This window comes from Rhinatrema bivittatum, chromosome 2, assembly GCF_901001135.1.
Source record: "Rhinatrema bivittatum chromosome 2, aRhiBiv1.1, whole genome shotgun sequence".
Classification (NCBI taxonomy): domain Eukaryota; kingdom Metazoa; phylum Chordata; class Amphibia; order Gymnophiona; family Rhinatrematidae; genus Rhinatrema; species Rhinatrema bivittatum.
Window position 1 is genome coordinate 489,667,386 of NC_042616.1, and position 21,941 is coordinate 489,689,326.

The 21,941-nt window shown below is 41.8% G+C and overlaps 1 protein-coding gene across 8 annotated transcripts in view; it reads left to right on the plus strand.

The window, feature by feature from the left end:
* CDYL (chromodomain Y like) overlaps positions 1-21,941 on the plus strand; it is a 423,594-nt gene that overhangs the window by 129,761 nt on the left and 271,892 nt on the right. The window lies entirely within an intron of this gene.

Genomic DNA, 21,941 nt, shown 5'->3' on the forward strand with positions numbered 1-21,941 from the left:
AGAGAAAAAGTGAAAGAAACCATGGTTATCAATCGTGAGTTTGCTTTGCAGACACTCTCCACATCCACCTCTACTTTGCCTTCTAGCCTTCCAAAATGTCAGAGTATATTTGGATTTTGTATTTAATTCCCGAGGAAGTAGTATTTCTGTTATACAAAATGCTTTTGAAGTTCTTGTCCAGAAGATTGGTTCTCAAACTGTTGTCAGCATGTACAGAATAGCTGTAAATTCCTCTTGGCTTCTAAGTCAAAGCCAGGGTCAAATATTTGACTGGGTCCAGAGAAAATAGAATTTCTTTGGCTCAGATAGTGGATGACCTTCCCTGTAGGAGAAGACTGGTTTATTGAAAATTGTTCTCTACTTGTGGCTAGAATGAACAGATAATTGATGACATGCTAACAGAAGTTAGGGAACTAACAAAGATAGCAACACAGTAATAATCTGTCATTTCAATTACTGCTAAGGAATTTAAGTTTCTAGATGAAATAAATGACTGATTCATAGCGCAGCTAGTATAAGAACTGACAAGGGGGGGGGGGGTGGAATCTATTTTAGAACTAATCCTTAGTGGGAACACATGATTTGGTGAAAGAATTAATGGTGGTAGGGCCAATTGGCAATAGTGATCATAACATAATCAAATTTGACTTGATAACTGAATGGGGGATGCTAAGGAAATCTACTGCAGTAGCATTTAACTTTTAAAAGGAAGATTATGAAAAAATGAGAAAAGTGGTTAGGAAAAAGCTAAAAGGAGCAACTGCAAAGTGAAGAGTTTATATCAATATTGTTTAAAAATACCATCTTGGAAGCCTAGGCCAGATGTATTCCATGCATTAAAGGTGGAAGGAAGGCCAAACGACTGTCAGCATGGCTAAAAGGTGAAGTGAGAGCTGTTCTTCTAGTCTAAACACCCTTCAAAAAATGGAAAAAGGATCCGAATGAAGAAAACAGGAAACAACATAAGCACTTCCAAATTATATGCAAAGCATTAATAGCAAAGGCAGAATTTGAAAAGAATCGTGCTGTGGAACAAAAAAAAAAAAAAAAAAAAAAAGATATACCGTATTTTTCGCTCCATAAGACGCACTTTTTTTCCCCCAAAAGTGGGGGGGGGGGGGGGGGGGATGTATGTGCGTCTTATGGAGCGAATATAAAAAAAAACTAAAAATCTAACAAAACACCCCCACACTCCTGACTCCCCCAAGACCTGACAAAAGTCTCTGGTGGTCCAGTGGGGGTCCAGGAGCGGTTCGGAAGCGATCTCCTGGGCTTGGGCTGTCGGCTGCCAGTAATCAAAATGGCACCGACGGCCCTTTGCCCTTACTATGTCACTGGGGCCGACCAATGGCAGCGGTAGCCCCTGTGACATAGTAAGGGCAAAGGGCCGTCGGCTGCCAGTAATCAAAATGGCGCTGGACCACCAGGGACTTTTGGCAGGTCTTGGGGAGGGGTCAGGAAGGTGGGGGGTTATAAATTAAGATGACAGGTCTTGGAGGGGGGTGTTAATTAATTTAAAGGGTTGGGATGGGGTTTTTTTTGGGGGGGGGGGGTTCCCAGAGAAAGATAAATGTTTTCTGATCTGGGGAGTAGACAAAAATGGCCCTCCCCAGACCTGAAAACAAAATGGGGAGAAAAAAAATGTTATGCACTCCCCTAATTTGCTACATAATTCGCACAGACGCCAGGGGACAGAGCCGGTTTAGCACAAAAATTTTTTTTAATTTTCCCCCTCTGAATCCTAGTTGTGTCTTATGGTCAGGTGCGTCTTATGGAGCGAAAAATATGGTAAATTTTTTCAGATACATTCAAAGCAAAAAGCCTGTGAGGGAGTCAGTTGGACCATTAGATGATCGAGGGGTAAAATGGGTGCTAAGGGAGGACAGGACCATAGTGGAGCGGTTGAATGAATTCTTTACTTCAGTCTTTATTGAGGAAGATTTTATTTTATTTATTTAAAATTATTTCTGTTCCGCCTTTACACACACATGTGATTCAAGATGGATTACATCTCAAACATTCACAGTTTCTAAAATCATTAAAACCAAAAATCACAAATAATAAAAACAATATTTATAAACCTCATTAAAATATAAAGCTTTTAATTGCTTTCTGAAATTTAAATCCTTGTCTTCCCTCATACCTGCTGATAGTGCATTCCAAAGTTGTGGACTTTCAAAGGATATGACTCTTGTCTGTGTTTGACATAATCGATAATCCTTAAGAGTTGGAACAGTTAACAACTTTGTAGCAGAGGACTCTAGAGCACATGTATGCACATAGGTTTTCAACCCATTTTCTAATGGGGAAATAACCTCAGAGTACAGGAATTTGTGTAACCACAAGATATAAGACAGATACCCATGCCAGAAGTGATATTTAAAGGTGATGTTTCAGAGGAACTGAAACAAATCTCAGTGAACCTGGAAGAAGTACTAGGGCAAATTGACAAACTAAAGAGTTGCATATCACCTGGGCCAGATGGTATACATCCCACAATGCTGAAAGAACTGAAAAATGAAATTTTAGACATACTGTTGGTAATCTGTAAACTATCACTAAAATCCACTATAGTACCTGATGAATGGAGGGTGGTCAGTATAACGCTGGTTTTTAAAAAGGGTTCCAGGGGTGATCCAGGATATTACAAACTGGTGAGCCTGACGTCCATGCTGGGGGAAAATGATTGAAAGTATTCTAAAGAACAAAATTACTGAACATACAGATAGACATAGTTTAATGGGACAAAATCAACATAGATTTAGCCAAGGGAAGTCTTGCCTCTCCAGTTTGCTATATTTTTTTGAAGGCATGATTAACATGTTGATATAGTGTACCTGGATTTTTAGAAAGCATTTGACAAAGTACCTCATGAGAGACTCTCTTGAGGAAATTAAGAGTCATGGGAGAGGAGGCAATGTTCTGTTGTGGATTGAAAACTGGCTAAAGGATAGAAAATAGAGTAGAGCTAAATGGTCAATTTTCTCAATGGAGAAAGATGCTTTTTAGCATGTTCATAAATGACCTAGAGATGGGAATAATGACTGAGTTGATCAAATTTGCTGATACAAAATAATTCAAAATTGTTAAATCACAAGATAACTGTAAGAAATTGCAAGAGGACCTTACAAGACTGGGAGATTGGGCATCCAAATGACAGATGACACTTAATGTGGACAAGTACAAATTGATGCACATAACAAAGAGCAAATCAAATTATAGCTGCATAATACAAGGTTCCACAATAAGGGCCACCACCCAGGAAAAGGATCTAGGCATCATCATGGATAATATGTTGAAATCCTCTGCTCAGTGTGCCATAGTGGCCAAGAAAGCAAATGTAATGCTAGGAATTATTAGAAAGGGAATGGAAAATAAAACAATATTATAATGTCTCTGTATCACTTCATAGATATAGATTTTGTACAGTTCTGGTCACCACATCTCAAAAAAGACATAGAATTAGAAAAAGGTACAGAGAAGAGCGACAAAAGATAAAGGGTATGGAACAATTCCCCTGTGAGGCAAGGCTAAAGAGGTTAGGGCTGTTCAGTTTCAAGAAGAGATAACTGAGGGGAGATGATATAGAGGTCTATAAAATGAATGGAGTGGAAAGTGTAAATGCAAATTGGTTGTTTACTCTTTCAAAAAGTACAAAGACTAGGGGATATTCAATGAAGTTTGAGACAAATAGAAAATTATTTTTTTACTCAGGGCATAAACTCTGGAATTCATGGCTGGAGGATAGGGTGAAAGATGTTAGTATAGCTGGGTTTAAAAAAGGTTTAGACAAGTTCTGGAAGAAAAGTCCATAAACCATTATTAAGGCGGATTTGGGGAAATCCACTGCTTATCCCTGGGATAAGAATCATGGAATCTGTCGTCCTTTAGGGGACCCTGCCAGGTACTTCTGACTTGGATTGGTCACTGTTGGAAACAGAATACTGGGCTTGATGGACTTTTTGGTCTGACCTAGTATGGCAAATCTTATGTTTCTGGACATACCCAGATCATTCCAGTCCAGTGGGGTTATCCTCCTACCAGCAGATGGAGGCAGAGTACAAACTTCGAGGCCCGGCTATATAACTCTAGTGTCATCTGCAGCTCCTCAGTATTTCACTGTCTTCAGCAGATGGTTGTGCATCCTGCAGCTCTGGACTGAGTTTTGGCAGGGCTCCCCGAGGTGTGAGGTTCAGATTGTGGGCCATCCCTTGGGTGGAGCAGGGCGAACGAGGGGTTGGATACCTCCGGCTGTAGAGCCCTTGGATTCCGGGGAGTTGAATAGCCAGGGGAATGGTTCCTTCCGCTTCCCGAAGCGCTCTTCCAGCGCCCCTTAAAGGAAAGTACCCCTGTGGGGCTTTTTTTTGTTCTTAATTCCTGAGTTAAAAAAAATAAATTTTTTTTTGCCTTCAGTTTTTTTCTCTGCAATGGGGCTTTTCTCTGAGGCTTGCCTTTTCAGGCAGTGCTCTGCTGGAGGAGAATGAGCATCCTAATTCCTGGAGCCTCCTCTGGTGGGGAAGTAGCTCCTAGGAATATTTTGGCCTCTGAGCAGGCATTCTGAGGACCTGGACAGTTTAATCGGCTTGGCCTGGGCTAGGCTGGGAGCCATTTTGTTTTTTATGCTAGACCCAGCCCAACAGATTTCTTCCTTCTGTTAACCCAATCATGCTGGGAGAAGGACTGCCATGTCTGAAAATGCCCTGGTGAAGGTTTGTAGGGCCTGTGGCTTGGTTTTAGAGTTGGATGCTCACTTTCTCTGTGCCTCATGTGCTGCGGCGGGGGGGGGGGGGCTCTTCTGCCAAGGGTCAGAAGCCCAGAAAGCCTAGGAATGTACCTGCAGGGAGAGGAGGATTGACTGCTATTCCCCTGGGGTCGAAGGTTACCCAGGGGAAGAAGGCTAAGGAAGTCCCCCCCCCACTTTCTCCGCTATCCCTGCTTTTTCCTAGCAGTGGCGGAACTGGGCCAGGGAGACCTGAAGGACATAGCTTCGGATTCCAGTAGCGAGGATATGGGACCCGGAAGTTTTTTTTCCCGGAGTCTGTACTATTAATGCATGAGGCCTTCCTGGCTAGGAAGGCTACAAAAAGGAGGTCCCAGGACAGCGCTCGTGGCTCTGCCAAGCATCTAAAGACTCAGGTCCTGCCTTCTCCGGGCCCTAGGGCAGCCACGCCCCAGGGTGACTCTGACCCTGAGGAGTTCCACCATATGGAAGAGGGTTTGAGACATCTGCAAAGTCCACAGCAAATGCTATCGCAGCAAGAAGATTTGCATGGCTGAGGGCAGGTGCCATTAGAGAAGATGTCCATGAGAAGTTAGCAAACCTCCCCTGCTTGCCAGACAATTTATTTGACGACCAGTTCAGGGAGACAGTGGCTCAATTAAAAAAGCAAAAATTAGCGGTACAATCGCTAACTGCTCCTTTAGATTTTTCAACCTCCAGACGATATTATACATCTTACTGCAAGCCACAATATCAGCGTCGACCCTTCAGGCCTTATCCACCTTCACGTCCTCTGTACTACTCCTCTTCTTGCCCTCAGCCGTCACACCACAAGGACCTAGACAACGTCAGAGGACTCCAAAACAACCTCGGACTCCTCAAGATCAAAACCCGCCAAAACCATCACAGGGTTTTTAGGGAACCCCAAACCACCGCTACCCCTTCCCGTCGGAGGCTGGTTATTCCACTTCCTACCTGCATGGGATGCTATCACAACAGACCTCTGGGTATTAAAAATAATAAAAGAAGGTTACTCCCTCAACTTGCAATCCTTCCCTCCCATGCCACATTTGGTATGCACCAGACAACAAAACATGCATTCCCATCAAATGCACCTGGAAATCACCAGCCTACTAGAATAGGAATGCATCCACGAACTACATCACCATCACACAGGTTTTTATTCCCAATACTTCCTCATTCCAAAGAAATCAGGAGGATTCCGTCCTATCCTGGATCTCAGAGCGCTCAACAAGCACTTGATGACGGAAAAATTCAAGATGACGTCCCTCAAATCCATCCTACCCTTCATTCAACCCAAGGACTGGATGTGTTCCATAGATCTAAAGGACGCTTACTCCCACATACCGCTGCACAAAGCCTCCTGGCGGTACCTTTGCTTTACGGTGAGGGGACACCATTTTCAATACAAGGTACTTCCATTTGGCCTCTCCTCTGTTCCCAGAGTTTTCATGAAATATCTAGCGGTAGCAGTGGCTCACCTATGAAAACAGGGCATACAAATATTCCCGTATCTGGACGATTGGCTTCTAGTAGCACCCAGCCCATCTCTTCTACAGACCAATCTCATTACCACCATCAAATGCTTAGATGGGTTGGGACTACTGATCAATTATGAGAAATCATATCTGCAACCGACGCAGGCTTTGCAATTCATCGGAGCCCATATCGACACCTCAAAGGAGAGAAAACTTTCCTTCCCAACTCACGAGCAATAACCCTGAGGAATCTCGCTCAAAACCTAAGACCCTCGACCACTGCCCCTGCTCGACAAATCCTAACACTTCTCGGGCATATGGCGGCAGCTATCTATGTGGTTCCCCACACACGTCTCCACATGCGGCGTCTACAGTGGGGCCTAAAGACGCAGTGGAATCAGTTTTCCGACCATCTCTCCACTCCCGTCTCCATCACGCCCAGTATGAAACAAGACTTGGAGGAAAGAGAAGAATAGATGCTAGATGTCTTTGAACATATTTATTGTAGTGGAGACGTGTTTTTATTAAAAGCCCGACTCAGTCGAATTTCACCACACCTCTAGTGGCTGCCTCAGGGGCTATAGTAAAATAACATCACATACAGAAAAATTAAAAAAAGACATACACAACTTTAAAAAAAGCAATTATATAAAATATTAATATACAAACATATAAAAGAACATTTAAAATGGTGACATGAAACTGAACATATAAAGGAGATCAAGACCTAGAGCAACTACATGTGTCTAAAATGTGGTAAGTGTAAAACCTATATAAGTCATGAAGTAAGATGTTAAATAAAAGTCTTGTTACAAACTTAAAAAAGAATTTTAAGTTCAATGTATTTAAGTAAAATGTTTATCTATTGAAATTACTATATAAAAAATATTTTTGAATTAAATGTATTTCAATAAAATAATTCTCTGTTTTAATTACTATAAAAAATGTTTTTAAAGATTAGACAATGAATTACCTCTGATTAATGAGTTTGGACCTAGTATGGTCTTAAACCAATCTTACTTGTAATACAAAAATTCTCGATAAAACATCCGCAATCGTGGCATATCTGTAAAATACACACAGAATATCTATGAGAACTCTCAAAATCTTATAAATGCTTCAATTGTGCTTTTGTATTCTCAAAGGGGGGAAGAACCAACCTATAAATTTAAAAAAAAAAAAATATTACCAGTCCTTTTTCGTTCTCATATTTTTTTTCCCAGTCCTCTTTCCTTCTCAGATTCCTCCTCCCCATCCCCAGTCTTCTGTCCTTCTCATATTCTTCCCTCCTATCCCCAGTCCTTTTACCTTCTCACTCCATTGTTAGTTTTCCTCCTTTCCTCTCCCCATTCCTGATCCTCTCATCCTCCCCTTGTCTTCTGCTCATCCTTGAGATCTCCTTCCTGTACTAATACTTAATATCCCTTTTACTCACCCAATAAAATAAATTATACACACAAACAAGGTTGGAAAATTACTTAATTTTTATAATATGAAAGATGGAAATATTTGACAATGTATTTCAGATGTTTCCAGTTTTTGCCACAGAATCTATGCTTGAGCTGCCACAGTCAACAGTGAGATTCTGCCTTATACCTCCTGCTCACTGTGGCGAAGGGAGGGGGGTGCGAGGCACAAAAGCAGCAACAGGGTTTTAGGGGTGGCAAACTCCTAAATCTGTCTCTGATCATGACCTCCTCAAAGAAGATAATTCAGAGTCAGCAGATATTGGCATAGTCCCTGTTGAGAATGCTGCGTTCTGTGGCTGCAGAAGTACATGATGCTCCTAATGCATTCTTCCATTTGAGCCTGTCCCAGTGAACCCTAAATTTATCGCTATATCACTTGGATTCAGGAATTGCATCATGGTCATGGAAAAGAGCTAATAATCTGCCTGATTTGGTGGCTCTCCCATTTAAATATGATTAAAGGCCTATCCTTCCAAATTTCATAGCATCAAATTGTATTGATCACATACAAGTCCAAATTATGCTAGTGGATGTGTCTAGGGAACTCTACACCCAGGACCCTTGGTTTAAAAAAAAAAAAAAAGTCACAACATTTTGAAGATGAGGGCTGGGCTTAAGGCCTTTGGAAATCACATGGCCAACAATTTAGTCCTAGTACAAGCAGACAGCCTAGTGCTCATGTGTTACCTGAATAAACTAAAAGGAATAGATTCTCTATTATGATAGAAACCTCTACTACCATTATCCCCATGCATGAATGGTCCCTGAATCAGGACGTGATAGTGAGATCTTCCTAGTACATGGAACATATAAGCTAAACTGTTAGTCGTGAACAGCAAGATATGTCTTCCAGAAAGAGATTAGAAGGCAGTATAACAACAAATGACTTTGCTTTATTTGTGGGCACAGGTCTTCTATGAGTATATTCCTCTGCTTTTAATATGTATTGGCCAAGATAAATATGGACCATTGTAGAAACCATCAGAATTTCCTTTCGAAGCCTAATAACCCAGAGAACCAAATCATTGTACATCATCCCAACTTCAGTCTCTTGATCTCACAACCTGTGCACACCTTCACATCCTACTACTGTCTGGACAGCATGTCCAGAGAAGATAGTAAGTTTTTGGGCTAGCAGTTCTGCACAGCCTGTTAACTCATTAGTCCATGTCTTACCATTGTCTTTAAGTGCTTCCACAGTGCAACCCTCATTTTGTGACTCCCTACGCATTGTTGCTAATTTATGCCTGATTGTCAATGGAGAAAACAGGTTTCCTTACCTGTAAACAGGGGTCCTTGTAAACATCAGAATGAATTTGCCTGTCTTAATACCTATCTGCCTGCCTGCCTCCCTGGAGAACTGATGGCCTAGCTAAAGTTTATGTTCTGGAAGAGAACGAGGGGCGTAATAGGCAGTGTATGCATATGGGAATTCCACTGCATGCTTTATGTAGTCTTTATAGAGCTCTGAGTGCTGGGTTCATGTTGGTGCCGTTGAATGACATCTCTCACATGTGATGGTTAATTCATCCTGCTGTCTATGGAGAGCCCTATTTACATGTAAGCAGGCTTGCTGTCTCATGTGCCTGCTCAGACTGCCTGAAGAAGCATGCTGATTAAACTGGCAGTGATAACTTTAGATTTCTTGTGGCCAATATTAAAAAAACATGTAACAGGTAACATAGCCAGATAAATTATCATGGATATTCAGCGTGATAAAAGTCCTGCTCAATATCCATGACTAAAGCTATCCAGCTAACAGTGGATGGATAAATTTAGACTTAATCTGTTATATTCAAAACAATTTAACTAGTTAAGCAATGACACATTAAAAACCAAACAAAAAAACAACCTAGTCTGGCCCTATGGCCATGGGTACCCACTTCTCCCTGTGGATTGCAAACTTGGGCTGACAGGCCTGTGCCCCTCCACTTGCTAAGCTCCCTGTAAAGATAAACCAAAGGCCCAAGGAGGTGGACCAGCTCCCTCCTCTTCTTCGGCAGTGCCAGGATTTAAGAATCGAAGGAGGTTCCCTCCCCCCCCCCCCCCCCTCTACTACTACCTCTTTCAAACTGACCCCATCATTATCTTTGTGGCTGTCATACCGTAAATGCAAAGGCCATCAGGCCACAGTAGAAGTATATCGAGCTTGGCAGCAGCATTGCTGTCAAAGCAACTGCTGATGCCACCAGGAATGGTATACTTGTACTGCAGTTTGGCAGCCTTTGCTTTTTTGAGGTGATGGCACAAATGTAATGATAGGGTGGGAGGTGGTACCCCTTTCCATGCTTCAATCTTGGCATCCCTGAGGTAGAGTAGGAGCTGACCTGCCTTCTCAGGCCTTTGGCCGGACACTTTGGTTTATCTTTAGAGGGAGCTTGGAGGGTTGAGGAACTTGGGCCCGCTAACCCAATTTTGCAGTCTTCTAGGTGGGGAGGGAAACCATGGCTGCAGGGCTAGACTTATTTTTTTTTAATTTAAATTTTTTTTTTAATGTGTGACTAGTTTACTAGCAATATTTTTATGAATATAGCTTGTATAGTCCTGGATAACTTTAGACCTGCTCCTGGGGATGGAGAAAATTAGCCAAAAAAACATAGTTGACTAAATCCTAATATCGGAGTTAGGCAGTATGGGTTTCTTGGCTAACTTGTCCTTGCCCAGGAACTCCTCTGTTATGTCCATCACTTATTTGGCTAAATTTTAGCTGGATAATGAGTTATCTGGCTAAAAGTAGTCAGTTATGTACCTAGATATTGGAAACTCAATATTTAGCTGGATAACTGGTGAGCCAAGCAGCTAATACTTTTGAATATTGCCTTCCCTATGGTCTGCTGTAACTAACCTAGAAGCCTCTTTTTTTTAGACTTATAGAGGCTGCTGTTTTAAATAATGAAAACCTTACAATTAAACTGGAAAATCATGGCACATTGCTCTTGGAGCGCACTGAGAATCTTGGTAATTTGTAACAAAAAATATGTGATGCAATCAGATTATTTAACCCTGTGGTTTCAACTTGAATGTCTTGAGAACTCTAGCAGATGATACAATTTAAAATGTCTAAACTTTCTACAGTCATACGAATATAAGATTTGCCCTACTGGGTCAAACCAAAGGTCTCTCAAGTCCAGTACCCTGATTCCAACAATGGCCAGTCCAGGTCACAAGAACCTGGCAAGATTCCAAAAGGAAATCCAGGGATAAGTAGTGGGTTTCCCCAAGTCCTCCTTAATAATGGTTTATGGATTTTTCCTCCAGGAATTTGTCCAAATCTTTGTTTAAACCCAGTTTCACTAACAACTTTTAGCACATGCTCTGGCAATGAGTTCCAGAGCTGAATCATGTGATGAGCAAAATAATGTTCTCCTTTTTATTTTAGATCTTTTAGTAACTTCATTGTGGTCCCCCAGTTGTCGTATTTTTTTTTTTAGAGTAAATAACAGATTTGCGTTTACCAGTTCTAATCCACTCATTATTTTATAAACCTTTAGCATATCTCCCCTCAGCCATCTGTTCTCCAAGTTGAAGAGCCTTAACCTTTACAGCTTTTCCTCATAGGGGAATTATTACATCCTCTTTATCATTTGGTTTCTCTTTTCTGTACCTTTTTTTAACTCTTATATCGTTTCTGAGATGTGGTGACCAGAATTACACACAATACTCAAGGTGCAGTCGCACTATGGGAGTGATAAAGAGGCGTTAGTATTCTCTGTTTTATTCTTCATTTCTTTCCTAATAATTCCTAGCATTCTCTTTGCTTACTTGGCTGCCGCCACACATTGAACAGAGGATGTCAACATATTATCCATGATGATACTTAGATCCTTTTCCTGGGTGGTGATCTCTATTGTGGAACCTTGCATTGTGTAGCTATAATTTGGATTGCTCTTCCTTATGTGCATCAATTTGCACTTGTCCACATTAAGGGGTAGATTTTCGAAGGGTTACATGCATAACCCCCGAAAACCTACCCCTGCGCGCGCCAAGCCCCAGGACGCGCGTATGTCCCGGGGCTTTAAAAAATGGGCGGGGCTAGGGGCATGGTGTCGGGGCGGGGCCGGGGGCGTTCCCGAGTCCTCCGGCACAGCAGCCGTGCCGGAGGTTTGCGTGCCGGCATTTGGCCTTGGGCAGGCGTAACTTTTGAAACAAAGGTAGGGAGGGTGGGAATTTAGTTAGGCCTGTGGGGTGGGTTAGATAGGGGAAGGTGGGGGGGGGCGGGCCGAAAAAAATGTTCCCTCCAAGGCCGCTCCGAGGGGAACGGGCTCGGCGCCCGCAAGATGCACATGTGTGCACCCCCTTGCGTGCGCCGACCCCGGATTTTGTAACATGTGCACGGCAGCGCACACATGTTATAAAATCGGGTGTATATTTGTGCGCGCTGGGTAGCACACACAAATGTACCCCACGCGCGTAATATTTAAAATCGGCCCCTAAGTGTCATCTGCCATTTGGATGACCAGTCTCTTAATGTCCTTTTGCAATTTCTAACACTCCTCTTGTGATTTAACAACTTTGAATAATTTTGTGCTATCTGCAAATTTGATCACCTTGTTTGTTCCCAATTCCAGGTCATTTATAAATATATTAAAAAGCAGTATTACCAGTACAGATCCCCCGGGCACTCTGCTATTCACCTTTCTTCATTGAGAATATTGACCATTTAGCCCTACTCTCTGTTTTCTATCCTTTATTCAGTGCCCAACCCGTTCATTGCCTCTTATCCTGTGACTGTTTAATTTCCTCAGAAGTCTCTCATGATGTACCTTGTCAAACACTTTCTAAAAATCCAAATACACTATGGGGTAGATTTTAAAAGCCCTGTGCACATAAATCCAGCCGGATTTTCGCACGCCGGTGCACCTATTTTACATAGGCCGCCAGCGCGCACAAAGTCCCGGGGCTTGCTAAAATGGGCTGTCCGGGGGGAGCATGGCAGAGTGCCCCGACACAGCGGCCTGTGTCGGGGCCTGGCCAGCCGGCGCAAGCAACTCCATCGAACAAGGTGGGGGGGGGGATTTAGGTAGGGCCGGGTGGGTGGGTTAGATAGGGGAAGGGAGGGAAAGGTGGGGGGGACAAAAAAAAAAGTTCTCTCCGAGGCCTTGAGGGAACCGAGGCAGGCTGCCGATTTTGCGCAGCCTTACGCGCGCCGACCCCGGATTTTAAAAGATACGCGCGGCTAACCAGCGTACTTTTGTTCACGCCGGTTGCGTGAACAAAAGTACGCGTGTGCATACTTTTTAAAAATCTGCCCCTATATCAACTGGCTCACCTTTATCCACCTTCAAAAATAATGTAGCAGATTGGTAAGACATTATTTCCATTGGCTAATTCTATATTGGCTTTGTCCCTTAAACTATGATTATCTGTATGCTCAGTATTTTTGTTCTTTATAATAGTTTTTACTGTTTGCCTGGCATCCCAGGCTGTAGCTTCCTGGATCACTCCTGCCATCCTTTATAAAAATTAGTTAAATTGGCTACCCTTCAGTCATCAGGTACCACAGACAATTTTAATGATAGTTTACAAATTACTAATATTGGCTCTGCAATACAATTTTTCAGTTCTTTCAGCACTCTGGGATGTATACAATCTGGTTTAAGTGATGTGCTACTATTTGGTTTATTTATTTAAAATTTCTTGTATTCTGAAAAATCTATATTGTTCACTGCGGATAACTATATAAACATTCATAGTACATAAATGTCCAGCATAAACAACCCATAAAATCAACATCGAAAAATAAAAATCCATACAAAATTGCCCTATTTCATCTTCTAAGCTCATTGAGATTTGTTTTAGTTCTCTGAATCTTCATCTTTAAATATCATCTCTGGCATGGGTATCTCTTACGTCTTCCTCAGAAAAGACAGGAGCAAGGAATTCATTAAGATGGTAACTTTCAAACTGACACACGTGTGTGCGTTTGCTGGCGTGTGTACATGGACATGTCAATTTTATAACGTGCGCATAAACGCGTTTGCCATGGAAGAAAAAACTCATCATATACAATTTGATATCTATGCACACGTGCGTGCAAATCCTGTCTCCAGCTCATGAGGGGGGAATTTTAGTAGGTACGAGCGGCAATACAATAGACCTATTTCCCAGTTATCTCCCAGTTTTCCCCAGTAAAGGATCAGACTTCTTAAAACCCTTACCTAACTTGCCTCCCTTTTACCCTACAAGGCCTGACCCTTAAAATCCCGCTGACTACCCTTTTTTGTTTTTTTGTAAACTACTTCTACACTGGTCATAGCACAAGCAAGTTATGTGATTGTGGGGTCCTGGCGTGCGCTAGTGCACATAACTGACTTCATGGGTGCAGTCCCAGCCCACCCAAGCCCCTGCCCAGACCCTATCATGTCCCAACCCTTTTTCACCAAACCTTTTTTATTCGCATACCAGGAGATATGCGCGTGGATCGGGCCTCTTAAAATCCGCACAGCCTGCATCTGTCCCAGTCACGCATGTCTCTCCGGTTTGCTGCACGTAGTGCTTTTAAAATTCGTCCTTTAGTCTCTCCACAATGGCCTTGTCCTCCCTTATTTGCCCCTTTTACCTCGTGGTTATCTAAATGGTCCAACTGACTGCCTCACATGCTTTTTGCATCAAATGTACTGAAAAAGTTTATATTATGAGGTTTTTTTTCCCATTGCAAGCTTCTTTTCCTTAGTTATCAATACTTTGCATCTTACTTGCTGGTGCTTGTGCAGTTTCCTGTTTTCATCATTTGGATCCCTTTTCCATTTTTTGAAAGATATTCTTTTGGCTATAATAGCCCCTTTCACCTTTTTAAATAAATGGTCTGAACTTCCAAGATAGTATTTTTAAACTATGTACATGCCTGATATAAACTCTTTAATCCTTTCAGTATTTTCCTCATTTTATCATAGTCTCCCTTTTGAAAGTTAAAATAAAAAAAAATTGACATTCTTTAATATAAAAATTGAATTAAATACAATAGGGAGGAAGTATATCTGCAGGAACATTGTTATACATTTAACCAGAGACTTGAGGACCTTAACTTTTGCATTTTAAGTAAACTTTTTCTGACATGTCATGATGGTGATAGACTTGTTAAAGGAGAAACAAAGGATCAGTTTTCTTTTGTACACAAGTTATCCCTTCAATGGGTTAAATCAAGAATTAGATCCAAGAATTTTTCTATAACTTTTGGGAGGACTTTCTTCTTCATGATTTGACATGTTTTATATAGCCTCCATTTTGTCCTCTAATGATCATGCCTCAATAAATCTGTTAGTCTAAGTGCCCCTAGCTTCTGTCATTTTTTCTACTTTAGACTAACATGGCTATCTCTCTGGAAGTTTATATCCTCCATTTTTTTGACAGACTAGGAGTTTTTCTGATGTCGTTCAGACTTTACTATAAAATGGATGTTACTTTATACAAGTAAACTTTACAGACACAGATTGAAGCCACGAACAGCAGGAACCTCCAGAAAACACAGTGAAGAGCTTAGGGTCTACAGTATCCTCCAAGGCTGTACTAGAAAGAGTCGTAAGGAAGGGATGGGCAAACTCCATTCCTCAAACCAGTTGGCTTTTTAGGATATCCTTAATATCACCTCCATAAACTCCCTACTTGCAAATCTCCACCTTGCCCTTAACTCCTCCAAGACTGAACTGCTTCTTATATCCAACCTTCAAAGCCCTAAGCCCTCCCTCTCAAGCGACCCAGCCTTCAATTTTATTGCCTCTCAGCCCTGCGTACGAGACCTTGGTGTCCTGATTGACCCAGTCTCTAAACATGAAAAAACACATCAACAAAGTCCTAAAGGAAGGCTTCTATAAGCTCAAGATTATGAAAAAGCTCAAACCGCTTCTCCACACCCATGACCTTCGCACAGTCATTCAGGTGACCCTCTCATCCAAATTGGACTACTGCAATTCTCTTTTTCTTGGCCTCCCCTATTCCACCATAAAACTCCAAATGCTGCAGAATGCTGTAGCTAGAACCATCACATATGCCCGCAAATCCGACCATATCACCCTCATCCTCAAAGACCTTCATTGGCTCCCTATCACCTCATGTATCCTCTACAAAACCCTTACCATTATTCATAAATCCATTTACATACACAATTCTAACTGGCTTGACGAGCCATTCCACTCGAACTAGCCGCAATGGCACGTTCCATATCCCTTCCCTCAAAAAGGCACACCTCTCCTCCACAAGAGATCGAGCCCTGTCCATTGCAGGCCCCGCCCACTGGAACACACTACCTGCGAACCTCCGCCTCGAGCCCTGCACCATCAAATTCAAGAAAAAATTAGACCTGGCTCTTCAAACAGGCTTACCCAGATTAGGACCCTCCTCCATAAACTCATCCCCCCAATTGTTGCCTCTAAACTACTAATAATCATGTTGTGATGTTATCATGTTATTTCTCTGCAGTTATTTTTCTTTCTTTGCCATCCTTTAGTTAATTTCTCTAGTTCTTAGTCACTGTTATCCCATCCCTCTTCCCTGTTTTATGTAATTTCTATCTGCAGTTTGGATGTAAACAGATATGATGTACCCACTAATATCGGTATAGAAAAGCCTCTAAATAAAATAAATGAGATAACACTGGTGACTAGAAAACTGGATCAGGGAAGAACGCTCGATGTAATTTACTTGAATTTTAATAAAGATTTTGATACAGTCTCACATAGAAGACTCAACAAAATGAGAACATAAGAACATAAGAACATAAGAAAATGCCATACTGGGTCAGACCAAGGGTCCATTAAGCCCAGCATCCTGTTTCCAACAGTGGCCAATCCAGGCCATAAGAACCTGGCAAGTACCCAAAAACTAAGTCTATTCCATGTAACCATTGCTAATGGCAGTGGCTATTCTCTAAGTGAACCTAATAGCAGGTAATGGACTTCTCCTCCAAGAACTTATCCAATCCTTTTTTAAACACAGCTATACTACCTGCACGAACCACATTCTCTGGCAACAAATTCCAGAGTTTAATTGTGCGTTGAGTAAAAAAGAACTTTCTCCGATTAGTTTTAAATGTGCCCCATGCTAACTTCATGGAGTGTCCCCTAGTCCTTCTACTATCTGAAAGAGTAAATAACCGATTCACATCTACCCGTTCTAGACCTCTCATGATTTTAAACACCTCTATCATATCCCCCCTCAGTCGTCTCTTCTCCAAGCTGAAAAGTCCTAATCTCTTTAGTCTTTCCTCATAGGGGAGTTGTTCCATTCCCCTTATCATTTTGGTAGCCCTTCTCTGTACCTTCTCCATCGCAATTATATCTTTTTTGAGATGCGGCGACCAGAATTGTACACAGTATTCAAGGTGCGGTCTCACCATGGAGCGATACAGAGGCATTATGACATTTTCCGTTTTATTCATCATTCCTTTTCTAATAATTCCCAACATTCTGTTTGCTTTTTTGACTGCCGCAGCACACTGAACCGACGATTTCAATGTGTTATCCACTATGACACCTAGATCTCTTTCTTGGGTTGTAGCACCTAATATGGAACCCAACATCGTGTAATTATAGCATGGGTTATTTTTCCCTATATGCATCACCTTGCACTTTTCCACATTAAATTTCATCTGCCATTTGGATGCCCAATTTTCCAGTCTCACAAGGTCTTCCTGCAATTTATCACAATCTGCTTGTGATTTAACTACTCTGCACAATTTTGTGTCATCTGCAAATTTGATTATCTCACTCGTCGTATTTCTTTCCAGATCATTTATAAATATATTGAACAGTAAGGGTCCCAATACAGATCCCTGAGGCACTCCACTGTCCACTCCCTTCCACTGAGAAAATTGCCCATTTAATCCTACTCTCTGTTTCCTGTCTTTTAGCCAGTTTGCAATCCACGAAAGGACATCGCCACCTATCCCATGACTTTTTACTTTTCCTAGAAGCCTCTCATGAGGAACTTTGTCAAACGCCTTCTGAAAATCCAAGTATACTATATCTACCGGTTCACCTTTATCCACATGTTTATTAACTCCTTCAAAAAAGTGAAGCAGATTTGTGAGGCAAGACTTGCCCTGGGTAAAGCCATGCTGACTTTGTTCCATTAAACCATGTCTTTCTATATGTTCTGTGATTTTGATGTTTAGAACACTTTCCACTATTTTTCCTGGCACTGAAGTCAGGCTAACCGGTCTGTAGTTTCCCGGATCGCCCCTGGAGCCCTTTTTAAATATTGGGGTTACATTTGCTATCCTCCAGTCTTCAGGTACAATGGATGATTTTAATGATAAGTTACAAATTTTTACTAATAGGTCTGAAATTTCATTTTTTAGTTCCTTCAGAACTCTGGGGTGTATACCATCCGGTCCAGGTGATTTACTACTCTTCAGTTTGTCAATCAGGCCTACCACATCTTCTAGGTTCACCGTGATTTGATTCAGTCCATCTGAATCATTACCCATGAAAACCTTCTCCATTACGGGTACCTCCCCAACATCCTCTTCAGTAAACACCGAAGCAAAGAAATCATTTAATCTTTCCGCGATGGCCTTATCTTCTCTAAGTGCCCCTTTAACCCCTCGATCATCTAAAGGTCCAACTGACTCCCTCACAGGCTTTCTGCTTCGGATATATTTAAAAAAGTTTTTACTGTGAGTTTTTGCCTCTACAGCCAACTTCTTTTCAAATTCTCTCTTAGCCTGTCTTATCAATGTCTTACATTTAACTTGCCAATGTTTATGCTTTATCCTATTTTCTTCTGTTGGATCCTTCTTCCAGTTTTTGAATGAAGATCTTTTGGCTAAAATAGCTTCTTTCACCTCCCCTTTTAACCATGCCGGTAATCGTTTTGCCTTCTTTCCACCTTTCTTAATGTGTGGAATACATCTGGACTGTGCTTCTAGAATGGTATTTTTTAACAATGACCACGCCTCTTGGACATTTTTTACTTTTGTAGCTGCTCCTTTCAGTTTTTTTCTAACAATTTTTCTCATTTTATCAAAGTTTCCCTTTTGAAAGTTTAGCACGAGAGCTTTGGATTTGCACACTGTTCCTTTTCCAGTCATTAAATCAAATCTGATCATATTATGATCACTATTGCCAAGCGGCCCCACCACCGTTACCTCTCTCACCAAGTCCTGTGCTCCACTGAGAATTAGATCTAAAATTGCTCCCTCTCTCGTCGGTTCCTGAACCATTTGCTCCATAAAGCTATCATTTATTCCATCTAGGAACGTTATCTCTCTAGCGTGACCCGATGATACATTTACCCAGTCTATATTGGGGTAATTGAAGTCTCCCATTATTACTGCACTACCAATTTGGTTGGCTTCCCTAATTTCTCTTAGCATTTCACTGTCCATCTCACCATCTTGACCAGGTGGACGGTAGTATACCCCTATCACTGTAGTCTTCCCTGATACACAAGGGATTTCTACCCATAAAGATTCAATTTTGTATTTAGTCTCATGCAGGATGTTTATCCTGTTGGACTCTATGCCATCCCGGACATAAAGCGCCACACCTCCTCCCGACTGCTCCTCTCTGTCATTGCGATATAATTTGTACCCCGGTATAGCACTGTCCCATTGGTTATCCTCTTTCCACCATGTCTCTGAGATGCCAATTAAGTCTATGTCATCATTTACTGCTATACATTCTAATTCTCCCATCTTACTTCTTAGACTTCTGGCATTAGCATACAAACATTTCAAAGTTTGTTTTTTGATTGTATTTTTATTCTGCTTTTTAATTGATAGGGATAAGTTAGAATTTTTTAGCTCAGGTGAGTTTTTAGTTACAGGCATTTGGACTACTTTTCTAATTATTGGAACCTCACTGTCGGGATGCCCTAATTCTAGTGCATCATTAGTATCCTTTAAAGATACATCTCTCCGAACCATGCGCTGCTGAGCGACTGTCGGCTTTCCCCTTTGTTCTAGTTTAAAAGCTGCTCTATCTCCTTTTTAAGGGTTAGCGCCAGCAGTCTGGTTCCATCCTGGTTAAGGTGGAGCCCATCCCTTCGGAAGAGACTCCCCCTTCCCCAAAAGGTTCCCCAGTTCCTAACAAAACTGAATCCCTCTTCCTTGCACCATCGTCTCATCCACGCATTGAGACTCCGGAGCTCTGCCTGCCTCTGGTGACCTGCGCGTGGAACAGGGAGCATTTCAGAGAATGCTACCCTGGAGGTTCTGGATTTAATCTTTCTACCTAAGAGCCTAAATTTGGCTTCCAGAACCTCCCTCCCACATTTTCCTATGTCGTTGGTGCCCACGTGTACCACGACAGCCGGCTCCTCCCCAGCACTGTCTAAAATCCTATCTAGGTGACGCGTGAGGTCCGCCACCTTCGCACCAGGTAGGCATGTTACCAGGCGATCCTCACGCCCACCAGCCACCCAGCTATCTACATTCCTAATAATCGAATCACCAACTATGACGGCCGACCTAACCCTTCCCTCCTGGGCAGTAGGCCTTGGGGAGATATCCTCAGTGCGAAAGGACAATGCATCACCTAGAGAGCAGGTCCTTGCTACAGGATCCTTTCCTGCTACATCTGGTTGGTGCTCTCCCATTATGAGACCTTCTTCCTCCAAGGCAGCACCAGGGCTGCCAGTCTGAAGTTGGGACTGGACTACTATGTCCCTGAAGGTCTCATCTATATACCTCTCTGTCTCCCTCAGCTCCTCCAGGTCTGCCACTCTAGCCTCCAGAGATCGGACTCGTTCTCTGAGAGCCAGGAGCTCTTTGCATCGCGTGCACATGTACAACTTCTCACCGGTGGGTAAAAAATCATACATGTGACACTCGATGCAAAAGACTGGGAAGCCCCCCTCTTGCTGCTGGACTGCTGCCTTCATCTCAATTTTGATCAGTTCCTAGTTAAGTTTTAGGTTGCTATGGGATTAGGAATGTGTCTAAGTTCCTTTAAATGTATTAGTGAATTCACTATATGTCTGGTAGTGGCCTACTGGGGTCTGATCGAATTCTCAATAAAGTTTTTGTTGATGGGGTTTTTTTTTTTTTTTTTTTTTTTTTTTTTTTTTTGGGTTTTTTTTTGTGCAAGTGGCACCTGCCTATAAATTAAGGGATGAGCTTGGGGTGGGTGGGCGAGGGGTGGGAGGGTTGGGAATTACAAACAGTCTAACTTTAGTTAGTCAGCCTGAGTGACTCACAGCTCCCTTGATTAACAAATGTTGTTCCCTATTCAAACCTAATCACACTACCTCAACACCTTTCCAAGGTGAGTAACTGAGCTGAAATATTCAACTTTTTTACTTTGGTATATACTGCTCCTAGCTTATTTCTAGCTTCTGGCTACTTTTTTGTTGGGTTTTTTTTTTTTTTTTTTTTGTGGATTTTTTTTGTTTTTCAATACAATGCACTCAGTTATTTATTAAATAAAACACTTAGCTCTTTAAAAGTCTGGAGGACACTTTAATAGTCAGGCAGACTTTTTAAAAAATAAACACACTACCTACTGCTACCTTATTGACTGACTATTTAAAAATGCAAACAGTCTAACTTGTTTTATTTACTGACTGACTATTAAAGGCACAAACACACAAACACACTAAATAATATTCCCAAATAGTTAACTTTGCCCCAATACTTTTAAAAAAGTCAATGTCAATGTCCCAAGCAAAAACTTACTGATTCCTTTCAGCCACCAGCAAGGTGATCCTCTCCTCTCAGTGTTTCCACTGGAATGTGGGTTACTGAGCTCTTTCCTTCTAATTTATAATGTGCTTCTAAAGTAAATTAGTGCAAAATAATCCCTTAGGAGATGTACACTTCAGTTAGATTTCCTGAGTGACCTTTCAGTTAGATTTCCTGCGTGACCTTTCAGTTAGATTTCCTGAGTGACTCACTGCTGTGCTGATTAACAAAGAATAGCACTGATTCCTTTCAGCCACCAGCAAGGTGATCCTCTCCTCTCAGTGTTTCCACTGGAATGTGGGTTACTGAGCTCTTTCCTTCTAATTTATAATGTGCTTCTAAAGTAAATTAGTGCAAAATAATCCCTTAGGAGATGTACACTTCAGTTAGATTTCCTGAGTGACCTTTCAGTTAGATTTCCTGCGTGACCTTTCAGTTAGATTTCCTGAGTGACTCACTGCTGTGCTGATTAACAAAGAATAGCTTAGGAGTCAGCTCCAAGGTGATGGCATGGATTTCAAACTGGTTGACGGATAGAAGACATTGGGTGATGGTAAATGGAGCCTGGTCTGAAGAGAGAATGGTGTTAAGTGGAGTGCCACAGGGATCAGTGTTGAGACCGGTTCTGTTCAACA